We start from the raw sequence: 17,140 nt of genomic DNA on the forward strand, positions 1-17,140 counted from the left end.
GACGAGTTTTGGCTTTGCCTTCATCAGCGGTCAAAAAACATATGCCAAGGTATAAAAACAGGTAAAAACAGAAGTAGGCAAATAATATAAACATCAGAGTATTAAAAACAAATACAACAAAAAGGATTACCATCAGATTCTTCAATACAAGAAATTAAAAAACATCATCAGCGAATTAAGGGACCCTATAACCGTTTGCTATTTGCTATTCTGGGACTACCGCCAGCCTAACACGACTGCTGGTGGTAATTTCGGGTTAAGCGCATGCAGTTTCCAGGGAAAAAAACGGAAATGGTTAGGGTGGTGGTAACCCAATGGTAATCGTGCATTGCTGCGCTGCCCAGTTGCCGCCAGGTTACCATGGGAGCCCTCATGCCACCTCAGAGGGTGGCAGTAAGGGCTCCCCACTGCATGGCCACATGGTAAGAGTTTTCTTACCGCATGGTCATTTTGTTTTGGGGGCTTTTTACCCGCTGTGGTAAAAAGGGCTCTGGCGTGCAGGAAAAACAGCCCCCAGCATTACCACAAGGTCCTTTTTCCTGCAGCTTGGTAAAAGGACCCCTAAATCATCCTGTAGACAAACAGAACCACAAATAACGATAAAATAATCAATATTACATGTAAACTATGTGAAATAAAGTGGAAATAGAAACTCGAAAACATAATACTATTGTGAAACATAAGTATTCATCATAATAAGAATGAACTACCAAAAACCATAAAACAACCCACGACATAATTAATTTCTGTAAATTATTGAGACCAATGTATTCAAGAAGCTGGAGGAGTGGCCTAGTGGTTAGGGTGGTGAACTTTGGTCCTGAGGAACTGAGTTCCTGAGGCAGCTTCTTGTGACTCTGGGCAAGTCACTTAACCCTCCATTGCCCCATGTAAGCCGCATTGAGCCTGCCATGAGTGGGAAAGCGCAGAGTACAAATGAATAAAAATAAATAATTGTCAATTAACAAGATGTACACTGGACTTTCACAATATCTAATTCTTTATCCTTTGTCTTCTTTATAATATTTTCTTTATTGTATATTTTTCTTAATTTGCTATAAGCCACATTGTGCCTGCATGAGTGGGAAAATGTGGGATATAAATGAACCGTAAATAAATACATACATAAATAATTTCCTATCGCTCATACTAATTTTGAAGTTTAATATTCATGATTGTTTCAAACTAAGTTATCCTGATTTTTATTATTATAAGATGAACTTTCCTTCCTGAATACTTACTCCATTCTGTCTCCTCTACCTTAACTATGTATTTCTTTTTTTCCAGAACTGGTATCACTATTACGAAATATGTAAGCCACATTGAGTCTACAAATAGGTGGGAAAATGCGGGATACAAATGTTGTAAATAAATAAATAAGGAAAATACTGTATGACTCCTATATTATCCATAAAAGTGAACTTGACATTATGGGGTCCTTTTACTAAGCTGCGGTAAAAGGGGACCTGCACTAGCATCAGCGTGTGTTTTTGACGTGCGCTGAGGCCCCCTTTAATGCAGCAGGTAAAAGGCTGTCTTTCTTCTCAAAAAGAAATGGCTGTGCAGTAAGTGAAGCAAAAAACCACGTAGAGTGGAGGTGCAGTGAATCCTACGAAAGTAGTCAGGTCAAGGAGAGGGGGGTAGGATAGGTTGGCTCTATCCAAAACCAAGGGAGACATGTCGGTTTCAAAAAAACTTTGAAGAACATTCAAATGACTCGACACAGCTGCCATGTTTCGACGCATAAAGCACCTGCATCAGGAGTCAACAAAAATATTAAAACATATATAATATATACAAACATAATAAAGAAAACTAAAAATATATAAGTTGAAAAAGTTATGTATTGTCAGATAATGCAAATTGTTCATATAAATGAAAAATATATAAAATATACACATGTAAATATATATATATATATATATATATATATATATATATATATATATATATATATATATATGTGTGTGTGTGTGTGTGTGTGTGTGTGTATATATAAGGGGAGATGTCACATTAATTAATAATACCATGAAAATGGAAATCATAAGTTACAAAAAAGGTCATAAATAAAATACATGTATTACTTTTAGAAAACCATAATAAAAAACAATAAGATAATATGGTGTGAGATAATACATACTCATCACAAAATAGAATAGGCAGGGGGTATGAACATAAAATTTCATATTTATCAATTGTATTGGAATATTAACATATAAAAATATACAATAATTAATGTAATAAAAGTAAAGCAGATCGAAAGAATATAGTACAAGGTATAAAATACCATAAATATGCAAATGATATGACATGAAAATGACCATAATTGACAGAAACATCCAGTGGAGGACTGACCTTATGACTGAACCTAATATTTCATCATTTTACAATATGATAATAAAATTACCATTACCTTGCAGCATTTCAGGGGGAGCACCTACTGCCACCCGTTGAGGTGGCAGTAAGGGCTTCCGTGCTAACCCAGCAGTAACTGGGCAGCATGTGACACTGCCCGATTACCACTTATATTACATGAAATTATACCATGAGAAAAAAAACACCACATACAAAAGGTAAACTATATCTAAAAATATATTGCAATTGCCATCTATAATCAGATGCTGCAAAATAACCTAAAGCAATAAACACAACACAAAACCATAATATCTAAGACAAATAAGAGTGTCAAAAAATCTAAATTATATACCACTTTAAAAATTAGTATCTATATATAAAAACAAACGCATCACGCCTACACATTAATAAATGCATTCCCCAAAACAGCAGGAAGAATTAAAATGCCAATCTCTTATTTTAAAAAAGCCAAACCAAGCCATACGCCGTGTGCATGACATTCATTAATATGAACAGATAAAGCCAACAATTATCAGATCGAATTTAAGGCTGATATACCACATAAGACACTTACTCAAAAAAATATCTTAAAGCATAAAACTTTGAAAAAATAAACACACAGTAAATTTATGTGGAATTATAAGTAAAACATTAAATTGAAAACTTACAACCAAACCGTTAACTTCTTCTCTTCTTAACCGACGCAGTAAAAAAACACTACATATGCACAATGCCAGATAAATAATGAGTGCAAATGGTCTCATTGCCATGTCCTACAAACAAATTGCAAAAAACTAAGATAAAAACATCAGCAAACCATTGTACTATAAATTACTAAAAGCATGTCTAAAAAGTGTATTATGAATCACCTTAAAATAATAATAACAATAGTGTGTAATATTATGTATAAAACAAGCATATCTTGCTTGTGTTCTAAGCATAAAGCACTTTTTGTTGTCGATGTTTTTATACTTGGATGTTTGTATTATTTGCCTACTTCTGTTTTTAACTGTTTTTATACAATGGCATATGTTTTCTGACCCTGGATGAAGGCAAAACCGAAACTTGGCCAAGACGGTTTCTTCTTGGACCACCTTTGCTCTTTGTCTTGTTTTATTAAAGGGCCTTTTTGCAAAGGAGCACTGAAAAATGGCCTGCGGTAGTGTAGGCATGGGTTTTGGGCATGTGCAGATCCATTTTTCAACACACCTGTAAAAAATGCCTTTTTAAAAATTTTTGCCGAAAATGGACATGCAGCAAAATGAAAGATGCTGCATTTCCATTTTGGGTCTGAAACCTTACCACCAGCCATTGACCTAGTGGTAAAGTTTCATGCAGTAACCGGGTAGTAATGACCTACGTGTGTCAAATGCCACTCGGCGCACATCCGAAAATCAAAATTATTTTTTGGACACGCGTTAAAAATTAAATTACCCGCAAGAGCCACATGGCAGCCAGGCAGTAACTCCATTTTGGCATGCGTTGGACACACGTAGACACGCGACTTAGTAAAAGGGCCCCTAAGGGACTATCATCAGTGTTGTTTAAAATACTAAGGGGCCCTTTTACTAAGCCGCATAAGTGTCTACGTGTGTCGCATGCCAAAATGGAGTTACTGCCCAGCTACCGCCTGGATTTTGCAGTAATTTCATTTCATCAATGAAATTGATATTTTACTATATATTTACAGGGAAACTTTAAGAAAAACAGGCCTCCCAAGGTCAAAACCCTGGGATGCATTCAAAAGAAATTGCCGCCTCTGTTTCTGTGTATTTCTATTTATTTATTTATTTCAAATATTATAAACCCTACTATTCAAATTGTCCTAGGCAGTGTACAATACTGGAACATACACAATCATTGACACAGAAACAATATATACTCTAATGCAAACATAAACAGCACCTAATACATTGACTGTGAGCAGCCTCCTTCAATGCAACTCCAAAAGCCTGAATAAAAAAAAGAGCGATTTCAGCTGTATTTATCAGCTACAGTCATTGGAAACCATGGGTCTCAACAGTTCAGCTGAGTGGGCTGCGTTTTTGTGAAGAAAATATAGTGCCCTTTATGTATAAAATTCTACGTAGGATTGTTGATAAAGTTTTGATTTTTGATAGTGCTGACATTATTTTCAGCATCTTGCACAAATACAAGCACTATTTTGTTTTCCCCGCTGCCTGAGCAGGATATGTAGTGAAGTGAGAGCTCTGAAAAGTGAGTGAAGCCGGCATCATGCGTTGTGACATCAGTATCTTTTTGCTCTGAGATTTTTAAGGATTGTTTAACCACTAGCATTAATAAATTATTATTTCTTTCATGCAGAGCACAAATTGAAGACTAGATCCCCTTTCAAAGCCTAGGATGAAATGGGTTCCCGTCTGGATCTATGTGATTAAGCTAAGTGCTTCTTTTCTTCCTGCTGCATGAATTCATTTGAAAAGTTGTCCATTGAATAAGAGACCCTTTTACCAAGCTAGTGGAGGAGTGGCCTAGTGGTTAGGGTGGTGGACTTTGGTCCTGAGGAACTGAGTTCAATTCCTGGCACAAGCAGCTCCTTGTGACTCTGGGCAAGTCACTCAACCCTCCATTGCCTGCCATGAGTGGGAAAGCATGGGATACAAATGTAACAAAAAAAAGCAACAGCAAAAAGTGCCTTGTGCTATTCTTGGTGCATGAAATTGGTGCTTGCTAGGCCACTTTCTACTGTGGCTGGGAAAAGAGCCTTTATTAAATGGCCATGCGCTAATAAAAATTAGCGCATGGCCAATTACTGCCTGAGCCCTTACCGCCTCCTATTTAGTAGGCGTCATGGGCAAATGGGCTACTCATGTGGTAATCGGGCAGCACGTGGCAATGTGGGTACACTGCTGATGACTGCCAGGAACGCCTCTGCAGTAGAAAATAGAAAAGAATTTTGTACCACGGGAAGCTGCAAGTGCCAAACTCAGAACTACCACTGGGCACCTGCGGTAGCCTGGCATTAGGGCCAATTTGGTGCATGCTACCACACTAGGGCTCCTAAGTAAAGTGTAGTGCAAGTGTTTGAAAAATTGTAAACTGAAACCAGTGGGAGGTTTTTGACCAATGATTGGTCCAAGTCATGGTTATGTCACATTGGTGAACAAAGGCAGCCCCAGGATATATGACAGACCACATAGACCTGCCAACCAGAAATACAACAAGATCAGCACAAACATACCTAAATCTCCATTACCCAAGCTGCAAAGGACTCAAATACAAACAATGTATGCATCCAGCTTCTCCAATTTAAGCGCACAACTATGGAACGCACTGCCAAAAATAGTAAAAAACAATGTACGACCACCTAAATTTCTGGAAAGAACTAAAAACAAACCTGTTCAGAAGGCATATCCCACCGACCCCAACATAAGAACCTGAGTACCTGCAACACAACAAACCAAAGATCGCAATGGATACGCCCCAACTCTCTCTCTTCCTCTTTAATGTTCCCCCAATGTATCTACCATACATGAACCTTATTCTATCACAATTACACCTTGTATTTGTTTCATACCGGAACTGGCGAACGCCGTTACGGTACTATGTAAGCCACATTGAGCCTGCAAATAGGTGGGGAAAGTGCTGGGATACAAATAATTAAATAAAATAAAATAATGGCTAAAACCTATGATTACTGAAGCATTTTCCTCCATATAAAATTAAGAAAAAGAAAAACAATAATTGAGAATTTTGCAACACTATTGCTGTTTATAGAAGTACTAGCCGTTCAGCCCGTAAAAACGGCTAGTATAGGGGGGGGGTTGAAAGGCCCCCACCCGCCGCCGAGTTCGCCCCGCTGCCGTTCCCCCTCCGAGTTCGTCCCCCCCCCCCCCCCGGAGCCGTCGCCACCCACCTTCCACCCGGTTGGGCCCTCGCTCCACTATTGAAACAGTGAGGGCACGCAGCAACAGCTCTAGTGCTGAGATGCCGTGGGCCTTCCTTCTTCTCTGCCTGTGTCCCACCCTCGTGTGACGTAACGTCGTCGAGGGCGGGACACAGGCAGAGAAAGAAGAAGGATAGGCGACGGCAGCTCAGCAGAGCTGTGTGCTGCGTGCCCTCGCTGTTTCAATAGCGGAGCGAGGGCCCAACCGGGTGGAAGGTGGGTGGCCAGCGAACTCCGGGTGAGGGGAGTGTTAGTGACGGCGGTGTCCCTCGCAATATGCGCAGTAGAGACCCTCTCTGTTCCGCCCTCGTCATCATGTATTGACACGGGGGCGGGGCAGAGAGGGTCTCTACTGCGCATTTGCGAGTGAGTACGACACTCGCCATTTATATATATTGATGATATGACTGTTGTTGTTCTAACAGTTTTTTGTATAATTGCAAACTCTATCTTCAAAACCTAATGCAAGAATATCAAATGTCTAGAAACACCCTTCAGTTTTTTAAAGATGGACAAGCAGACTTCCTCTCTAAAGTCTCTATTAATTCCAGTTGACAGTCCCGCCAATGTAAAATTTTCCATGGGATGTGCAGCAGTCTGTTTCACCCAAGAAGTGCGACTGACTTCACTCGATCTGTTTCAAAGTGACTGAACTCATCACTGTTCGGCTAGAGTCCAGTGCCAATTCAACAAACACAGGCAATTCCACTGTTCTCATAGGCTATATTCCCTGAACAGCAAACTTTAAGCTGAGATGATCCACTAATTGCATGATGAGGTTTGCAACTGCAAAATCCTGTTCCAGCTTTTGCTGTTTCATTTGGTTTACCCAAGGAATCATCATTTAGGTCTCTCTTCTGCTTTTATTTTTTGCTGGAGGAGTAGCCTAGTGGTTAGTGCAGTGGACTTTGATCCTGGGGAACTGAGTTTGATTCCCATTGCAGCTCCTTATGACTCTGGGCAAGTCACTTAACCCTCCATTGCCCCTGGTACAAAATAAGTACCTGAATATATGTAAACTGCTTTGAATGTAGTTGCAAAAAGCTCAGAAAGGCGGTATATCATTTCCCTTTCCCCTCCTTTTAACAGAAAGCATCCAAAGTAACTAGGTAAAAGTAGTAAAAATTGGTGAAATTATTACTTTGGTAAAAGTAAAAGTAACAAATGTTTCCTGTACTTCTTTACAAGTAAAAGTGATAAAACGTTTACTTAAGTACAGTAACTAGTTACATTGACTTAAGTGTTGTATTTATTATACAACACTATCATATACAGAACACAATAGCACAGTGCTCTGTTAGCCCTTATTCAGTTTCACCTTGATAATCATAGCTGCACTGCACTTTTAAATGTATTGTCACTTTGTATGTGATTAAAATATCTTAGCTGCTTAACTTGAATGCACATTCATCTGCCCAGGAGTTTGTAATGACATCCATCACTGTAAATCCATGTTAGACATGAAGCAGTGTTATGAATTCTCTGCTTCAGGGACAAATTAATGTTTCTAACATTATCCTTAAGGTTCACTCTAGAGAAAAACACTGCACAGCAATAAAATGGCTGTCGTTACTTCAGTCAGCCAATCAAAACTCTCCTTCTTCCTCTTGTTTATAAAACACAAACCAAACACTATCAAAGTGCAAAATGATTAAAATTTGAAAAATTATTCTCTATCTTGCCAAAAGGTCACTGTGACAGGGGAAGTACCAATGAGAGGATGTTCTGGAAACAAGAGGGTCACATGCAGCCATTTTGTGATTCATGGAAAGAGGCCGGTATCTAGGCTGCTGGTTTTAAATACTAATAGCTATGTCTCTGATAATAAGCATTTGACTGGCTAAGTGTCGGTTACTTAGGAGGATAATAGTAAGATAAAATGTATTGAAAGCAACATGGCTAAGTGTTCCTGTATACCCTTAGCCAGTTAGGACATTTCCCCTGTGTTGAACAGTTAATAATTGTCTGATAAATGTTGAAACTTTGATAGAGTTTTGTTTGTTACAATCTACTGGCCTTACGTGACCCATTTCTCCTCACTTAGCAGGGTAACAAGTTAAGCCACCTGCAAGAGCTTGACTTTCTGGTTGATCTTGAAGCAGAGACCTAACTGACTGGGAGCTGGTCCATTGTTCTTTGAGCTACTGAAGGGCACTAATGACAGTATTCTAACACAAAGCTGGAGACTTTTACTGAGCCTGTTGGGAAAGACGTCTCCCTGCAAAACATAATTAGCGCTCAGCACTAGAAAAGAGATTGCCGAGCACTGATAATTATTTCCAGCACTGAAAAAGCTGCTTAGCTGTGCTGCAAAACTCAAATATAGTGATCTGCAAAAATGGAAGTAGTAATTGAAGTTCTTTGATTGTGAGTCCCTGATTTCTGATTTGAATTACTTGAGATTACAACCGAAAATACTTGGAACTCTCACTGGACTTGTATGTGTTTTGTGCTCAAGGAAGCAAGCTTGTATCTTAAGATGAATCCTTGTGTTGAAGAGATCCTGTTTATTGTGGTATTATTCCTGTATTTAATAAAGTTAAGTTGGAGACCTAAAACAGACTAGGATGCTCATTTCAAAGCAGATGGACGTCTCAAAATGCCCAAAAAGGGCCACCTGTCAAAATCTTACAAATTATCATTTTTGAAAGGCAAAACTTGGATGTCCTACACAAGGGGACATGTTGTGGGTGTGTTTAGGTTGGAGCTAGGGAGGGCCCAAATTTAGGACACCCAACAGCGATAATAATCGAATGGGAAGAAATATCCAAGCCAAAAAAAAGGGCATCCTACTGTAAGTTAGACCTGTTTCCATCACGTCCAGGACATAAAAAGGCACTGGAAGGATTAAGGCATGATCCTTCCTTAATCCCCCAGTAGTTACTGTTCCCCTCCCTCACCCCTGCAAGTGACACTGGAAAGAAAAAATAGGCTCCCTGGTGGCCATTTGTTTTTACAAATACTGCCAGACATGTCCTTCCTTGTCACTGTTTATTTTAGAAAATGGCTGTTCACTTTGGAAGTTCTCACATATTTTTGAACAGGAAACACTACTGTTTTCCTCTGAAATGCCTTGAGATTGTTTTTTTTTTTGGATGTTATGAGCAGGACATCCCAATTCTGACTTGGACATTATTTCGAAAATGCCCCTCTATATTTCACCATACTTAGGCTGACACCACCTTAGCAGCAGATCCAACAACTTTTATCAGTAGTTGCCTCATTCCTTTGGATTTGTTCAAGCTCTTTCAGCTGTGGATATTTCAGGGGGTCTTTACTAAAGCTTAGCTCAGGTTATCTGCAGCAGGGCTCATAGGAATAAAATGGGCTCTGCTGCAGATAACTCTAGCTAATCTTTAGTAAAAGACCCCCTCAGTGACTCAACCTCTATCAAACAGGCAAGACTGAATTTAAAGGCTTCTATCTTGGTACTTTTTTCTTCTAATGACAAGGGACAGCTGTGATCAAAAGGTCAAAAATTAGCTCATCAGCTATTAGCCTTGCACCACTTAAAAGAATGGGTTTAGGTGGGATACCACTACAATCAAATCCGAAGTGCTGGTGCAAACAACTCCCTTTTAAGTTATGAAGTCTAAAACAGGGTCTATTTGTTGGCTGTATGAGATAGTTGACTTCATGGTGACTGTTGACACAAATAACAATAAAGTTACAAAATAAAAGAGAAAGAGTTGATAAGTTGTTAATTTAAGTAATGTAGCATGGAAAATTATCAGAAGTTGTGTAAAGGTTTGTTAATGGATGTTGCTATAACAATTTTTGTAGCAAAGACAGCAAAGGTGGTCCAAGAAGGCAAAAAGCAATCAGTGATTCACTACATGCAAACTTTCCCCCCTTTTGACAAGCCGCGGCTTGGGGATGATTTTTTATGCCAGTGATTGCTGCAGGATCATCTAAATGATTGAAATAACCTGCAATATCTGAGGCTTTTTCTTCCCCGTTTTTGTTCCAGAGTAATTTAAATTCAAGAATGTGCAGCAGATTTGCTTTTGAAAGAGCAGAACATGTTTATAGTGAAATGTTTTGTGCATTGATAGTGTGAAAACGTCACTCCTCTTGTCTGGTGATTAGTGATCATGCAATGTTGACCACCATTTTTGTGTGTTAAACCTCAAGCAGCTGCTATACTGCCTGCATAAATCTTAACAAGGCAATGTTAGGGTTTACATTTCCGTTCACAATAAGGAGGTAAGCCTGATAGAGATCTAGATGTGACCACAAGGCACAGTAGTATATTAGTGCCTCCATTTTGTATGAAGGTTTGCAGGTGCAGTGAAAAGAATGGAGATGTAATGGCTCTGCCAAGTCATTCTGAATATATCTTTTTCTTTGCTGAACATCTCTCAGGTTCTGGCTTTTGCAACAATTAGTATTTGCAGATTTCCACTGTTCTCTCTGCAGATCTCTAATCTATTTGTGGTGAATCAAGTCAACTTTTCTTATTGAGCGACAGCTTTGCAGAGTGATATATGAGAGCCATCTGTATGTGGTATGCAGAACTTCTGATGAAAGAAATTATAAGCGATTCCTGTGGAAAATCATTTTGGCAGGTTTGAATTTTCGTTTTAACAATTTATCTACCTCCTGTTTAAAAGGAACACACACTTTTGTTCAATTTAATTTTCATTTTGGAACGGGAACAAAATATAGGGCGCACAGGGGCTCCCATATGCTGACATTCTTAAAATCAGAGCCTTCTACCTTATTTTTTTTTGTATTTTTAATTCTTAATAGAAAACAATGGGATTACAATTTGTGCAAATTCACTTCTGGCCTTGTCTCCTAGAATTCTGACACAAAGATCATCAGAGTGGAAACTATGACTTTAAGGAGAAAAGACTAGCTAAATAACAGGGTGACAGGTCTTCTTTTCATGTCAAAATTGTAGGTGCTCAGTGAAGGATGTAATTATGGTTTTGAGCTGAGTAAAGGATATTTCCAGAACAATTAGCAGCAGTCTCCCATGCTAGTCTTTTAATTGTTCAGAACCATTTTGCTCTGCTTTTAGTAGCTGTTGCTCCTTTTTATCTCTTGAAGCTTGGAACAGGTAAAAAAAAAAAATAAGAAATGAAAGAGCAATATAAAAAGAGGTATGTAGTTCTAATGGTATGTCCTCTGAGAAAGGCTTTAATGATATCTTCAGTGCTACCTACAGCCAGGGAAGATAATTGTCAACAGCAAAATAACCAGGCTCATTTCCAATCTCCCCTGGCAGACCCAGAATGTAGGGGAGAGAGGTGAAGCATCCCATGCCCTGAAGCCTAGACCCAAGTCCTCTCACTCAAATGCCAGAAGCTGTAATTGTTTTCAAATATCAAAGGGGAGCCCAGCCATTCCCTTAGAGCCATGAATAATTCAGTAACCTGGTACAGAACCTGTCTACCACACTAGCTAAAAATAGCCAGATAAATTGAGTTGCCTGTGACATTAAGAAATCCCCGATGCTACTAAGTATTACTAGGTGAACTAGCACAGTGAAAGATTTATCAATCAGCAAAGAGTTTAAGCTTTTCTCTCTTTTTTTTTTATCTGGAACAAAATAGATGCAAATATATGTGGCCCACTAAGCAAAAAGGTATCAAAAGTGGGGTTACAAATAACAGAGATATAAAGGCTATAAACATTTGGAGGATAAATTTGGAGAACTTTCATTTTTGAAAGTTTTGTGTACAATAGGGTCAGTAGAATGGGACGATGCAATTTGTTTTACAACTTTGATGTTTGTCATGTTCTACAGCCTAAAACCTGCAAGTGCCTAAAGTGGGGTAAGCGATTTCTGAGGTTATGGTTTATTGATAAATGTTTCTCATTTTTAAAAGATTGCAATTAGTGCATAACTGAGGCTGAAATTTTGTAGGACTATGCAGCTGATATCCCTCTGTCTTGTGGTATAAATAAGTCACATACCCCTCTTTTGGTACCTTTTTGCTCAGTGGGTCATATATTTTTATTTAGTTTTCCTAACATATACAACAAAGTTGTGGGTTATTCAAGAGGGATCTTTAAACATTTTTCATGTTTCCTGCATTACTTTCTTTATTAATCTTCAATATTTTGGTCTGGAAAAAAAACCATGTTTTTCTAATGGGTTATTTTTAAAGGAACAAAAGTGAAAGAGGCCAACTACCCTACGTAAACCCAACAGCAAAATCAAACAAAGTAAGGATGGACTGGGGGCCATGTTTTGAAAGTATCTTCTACCATGAGATCGATCTGGTGGTCATAGTTTTATTCCTGATGAAGATATTTTTGAAACATGGCCATGTTAGGAACTAAAGTTTGAAAGACTGACTCGAGAACTTGAGGCTGAACATCAGATCATAGCCAGTCAACTGGAGAAATGCAAGCTTGGATCAGAAACTGGCAGCATGAGCAGCATTAGACTCTATCAGGCTTATTTTCGAAAGAGATCGCCGGCGATCTTCCGACACAAATCGGGAGATGGCTGGCCATCTCCTAAAACCGGCCAAATCAGTATAATCGAAAGCCGATTTTTGGACACACTCGCCGGCTTTCCGTCGCGGAGGCGGCCAAACTTTAAGGGGGCGTGTTGGCAGGGTAGCGAAGGCGGGACGTGGGCATGCTTACGAGATGGCGGGCTTCAGCTGATAATGGAAAAAAGAAAACCGGCGATAACGAGCATTTGGCCGGTTTTACTTGGTCTATTTATTTTCACGACCCAAGTCTCAAAAAGGTGCCCAAACTGACCAGATGGAACCACTGGAAGGAATCGGGGATGACCTCCCCATACTACCCCAGCGGTCACCAACCCCCCTCCCACACAAAAAAAAAACTTTAAAACATTTTTTTTGCCAGCCAGCTCCATGCCAGCAGTATGCAGGTCCCTGGAGCAGATTTAAAGCCAGGTGCACTAAACTGCACGGAAGAGGTCCTTCCCTTACCGATCCCTTAGTGAATCGGTAAGGGAAGGGCATGCATGAAGGAAATCGCATGCAAATGAGCTGCTCATTTGCACACGAATTTCCTTCCCTAGGAGAGGAAGCCAGTCAGCCAGCTCGTAAAAGAAAAAGGATCTTGCTGATCAGTTATGTTATGACTTACTTGTTCTGGAGTGCTGTATTTTGTGATACTGTTTTGAGAAATGTTCAATAAAGACTTCATACAAATTTTAAAAAATCTCTGGCGTGCATTTTCCCTTAATGGCCGCCGTTCGGGGAAATCAAAATTGTTTTTGCTCATAACAGTGGGATTTGATCCAGTCACCTCTACATTACAAGCCCAGTGATGTAACCACTTGGCCACAGCTCCACTTACTAAGGGATCCCGCCCTTTTGATTATACCCCTTCAGGTCTCTCTCAGCCAATCACAGCGCGCTTAGCTGTCTGTGAGTGACTGAGAGAGGAGGGGCATAATCAAAAGGGAGGGGTGCCCAAGTAAGTGGAGCTGTGGCCAAGTGGTTACATCACTGGGCTTGTAATGCAGAGGTGGCAGGTTCAAATCCCACTGTTACTACTAAAAAAAAAAAAGCTATGAGCAAAAACAGTTTTGGTCCCCGTTTGGGGAGAAAGACAGCCATTAAGGGAAGTGCATGTCAGGGACAGCCATTAAGGGAAAATGCACACCAGGGATTTTTAAAATTTGTATGAAGTCTTTATTGAACATTTCTCAAAACAGTATCACAAATCAAGCACTCCAGAACAAGTAAGTCATAACATCACTGATCAGCAAGATCTAAATATCCAGTAGTGCACGGCCAAATGCCTTGGATTTGGCCGGTTTGAGATGGCCAGTTCCAGTTCCATTATCACTGAAAAACAAAGTCGGCCATCTCAAACCCGGCAATCTATGGCATTTGGCCGGCCCCAACCATATTATCGAAACAAAAGATGGCCGGCCATCTTTTTCGATAATACGGTTCCGGACAGCTCTTTGCGGCGCCGCCAAATAGATGGCCAGCCATCTATTTGGCCAGCGCCATTCGATTATGCCCCTCCACCACAGCTGAGGCAAGCACTTGTGCCAAACATGGATCTGTGTTGAGTTCATTCACTTGGTTGTTTTTCTTTCTGGTGGATTCTTCACCTCAGTTAGACAGACACGGGTTTGACCTATTGGATTTTTTAATGCCTCATGGTGGATATTGCAATGTTTACTGGTTTTGATTAAAAAAAAACTTTTATTGACCTTTATCTCAAACACCTCTTTTCTTACCCTGTTGGAAACCCATGGACCATCCCAACTTTGTTCAACATTTCTTTTTACTTTTAAAGGAACCTTCCCTTTTAATGCTTTCCCACATACCTTACCTAATGCTGGAAAGAATTCTAGGAATGGGATCGATGTCTGTCTGTGTATCCATCCATCCATCTGTCCACCCATCCATCTGTCTCTAAGCATAATAATTTCCAGAAAAGGGTCAGTTATTCACCAGATTTGGAATACAAACTGAAAATGTGAATATCTTGGATGAGTTTGAAAACCAGAAACATTGAATCATAACATTGACATTCGTACATCATCAGATATCTTCCTTACATCCAACCTAATTTTTAAATAATAACACCAATTAAATTAAATTAAATTAAATTTGGCAGCCGCTTTATTAACCATATATTAAACTCATTTCTATTACTTACATTAAATTCTTCCAGCCCAATGTTGGCATCCCCAGAGCAGTTTTAAACAATTCAAAGCCATTCGATAATAAAACTGTCTCCCTAACTTGGCCAAAATTATTCCCTTCAGTCCATGTGACTCACAGTGCTGTCAAACCACAGCTCACTCATTGTGGTTCTGCCCACGAGTTACTCTTTTCAATCAAACATCTTTTAAACAAATATTAACTTAACCGCATCTGGTGTCTCTTTATCCCCCACATATCCGGCCACAAGCAGTGACAGACTATATCTTGTCACCGCTCCCCATCTGTCAAGCTGTGGCCAAATCCCCCTTCAAATAATCCTCCAAAAATCCTGAATGGTACTTAGAAAAATACAAATACCAATATCTGAAAGATTAACCCTGTCAGCACGGTAAAGTCCTGCACAATCAGCAGAGATAAGATCATGTACTAAAAACAACCCCCCCCCCCCAACCTGCAGATTAATTTTAAAACTTCAGAATTCACTCTATGCTGCAATTGTTCAATACCCATAGGGTTATTTGCTCCTTTCCATACTCTCCTGTGAAGGATATGAGACCAAACAACTCGGGCATGAGGGAAATAACAGATAACAAATCCTGCCTGATTATATGAATCAATTCAACTCCTTTTACTTGACATAAATCATTACCCACCAAATGTATACAAATTAAAACAGGTGAAGAAAATCTGTGTGCTTGAAGTAGCGATGGCAACAGCTGGTCCCAATACATGCCTCAGATGGCCAACCAACGGATATGAATACCATGCTCTACCAGTCCCAAATTGGGTCCCCAGCATGATTCACCAGCATGCTTATGTGCCCAGAAAACATGGGAATGTCCACAGAGCCACACACAGGTGTCAGGGGGTAATGAATCTGAAAAGGAAACTATAAACAGGCAATTAAACTTCAGCATTCAAATCAGAATGTTCCCTAACATACCCCTTTTATTGTTAGTGCCATCTCACCAAACGCTGTCTAAAGGAAGCAGAACCACCCTGTCTGGCTGTATAAGAAGCTGCAACGCTCCTAAAAGAATGTGTCCCATAGTGAGTAGTATCACAACCCATACATGTTAAACCTTTTTTCTGTAATACTGCAAACTGATATCAAGTTATTAGAGTCCCATCTTTATGAATGAGCCAGACCTCACCACCCACTGGCTGCAAGGAGTTATACCGAGCCGCACATTGTACTGGGCAAACTTCTAAGGACTTAGAACCCCATAACACAATCCATGCACCCCTACCTTCTTGATCTGTTTTGGACTTACACAAGTATAAATGCAAGAACTGCATCCCCAATATCACATCTCTACTCTGTAAACCCTCCAAACCCACAGCACCCTCAGAGGATGCCACCAATCCACCCACTCTGCAAGCTGCAAAAAATGCTACCACAAATGCCACTTGAAATAAGGCTACTTCATTCTCCAAAAAAAACCCAATTATGAATAGACTAACAATATAAATATAAAACACCATTAGCTGAAATGGTGATGGGTTCCAACAAGGACTATGTTTCACTGAACTGTTGTTTGAAGGGACCCAACTTCAAACTTTTTCATATCAGCTGCAAAACTGCCTGAAAATCAAAATAGAGGTGAAGCAATAATTTTAAAAAATCTGAAAATGTTCAAAATTGTTCTTGTTATGTTCTGGTAAAATAGCTCACAGACTGGAGAAGGCATACTGACAAAAACGCCATGGCAAACTCGGAAGTCAGGACTGCTCCACTAAGTACTTTACGGAATGTCACTGACTCAAAATCACTTTCAAGGGAGCGTAGACATGAATGTTATTGTGCGTTATCATAAATACGCCCACCATTCCACTTCTTTATTAAGATCTGCTAGTTCTATGGTGTTCCACTGATAAATCCAGAACTGTTCACATTTCCACAGATGTACTACTACTACTACTACTACTACTTGACATTTCTAAAGCGCTACTAGGGTTACGCAGCGCTGTACAATTTAACATAGAAGGACAGTCCCTGCTCAAAGGAGCTTACAGTCTAAAGGACAAATGTACAGTCAGTCAAATAGGGGCAGTCTAGATATATTACTCACCTCCCACTGTCCATGGTTTCAAACACTACAAATTTTAGATCATCATCAGTATAGTTCAATGCTGTCCAGTATGATGCCAAAGGTGCTTGCATATTTAAAATATGAAGCCTGCTTAGATGTTCAACTATTCTGATGTTCACAGCGTGAATCATATTTTAACTGGCTCCCTATACCCAAAACTT

Source organism: Microcaecilia unicolor, chromosome 1 (genome assembly GCF_901765095.1).
Source record: "Microcaecilia unicolor chromosome 1, aMicUni1.1, whole genome shotgun sequence".
Taxonomy (NCBI): Eukaryota; Metazoa; Chordata; class Amphibia; order Gymnophiona; family Siphonopidae; genus Microcaecilia; species Microcaecilia unicolor.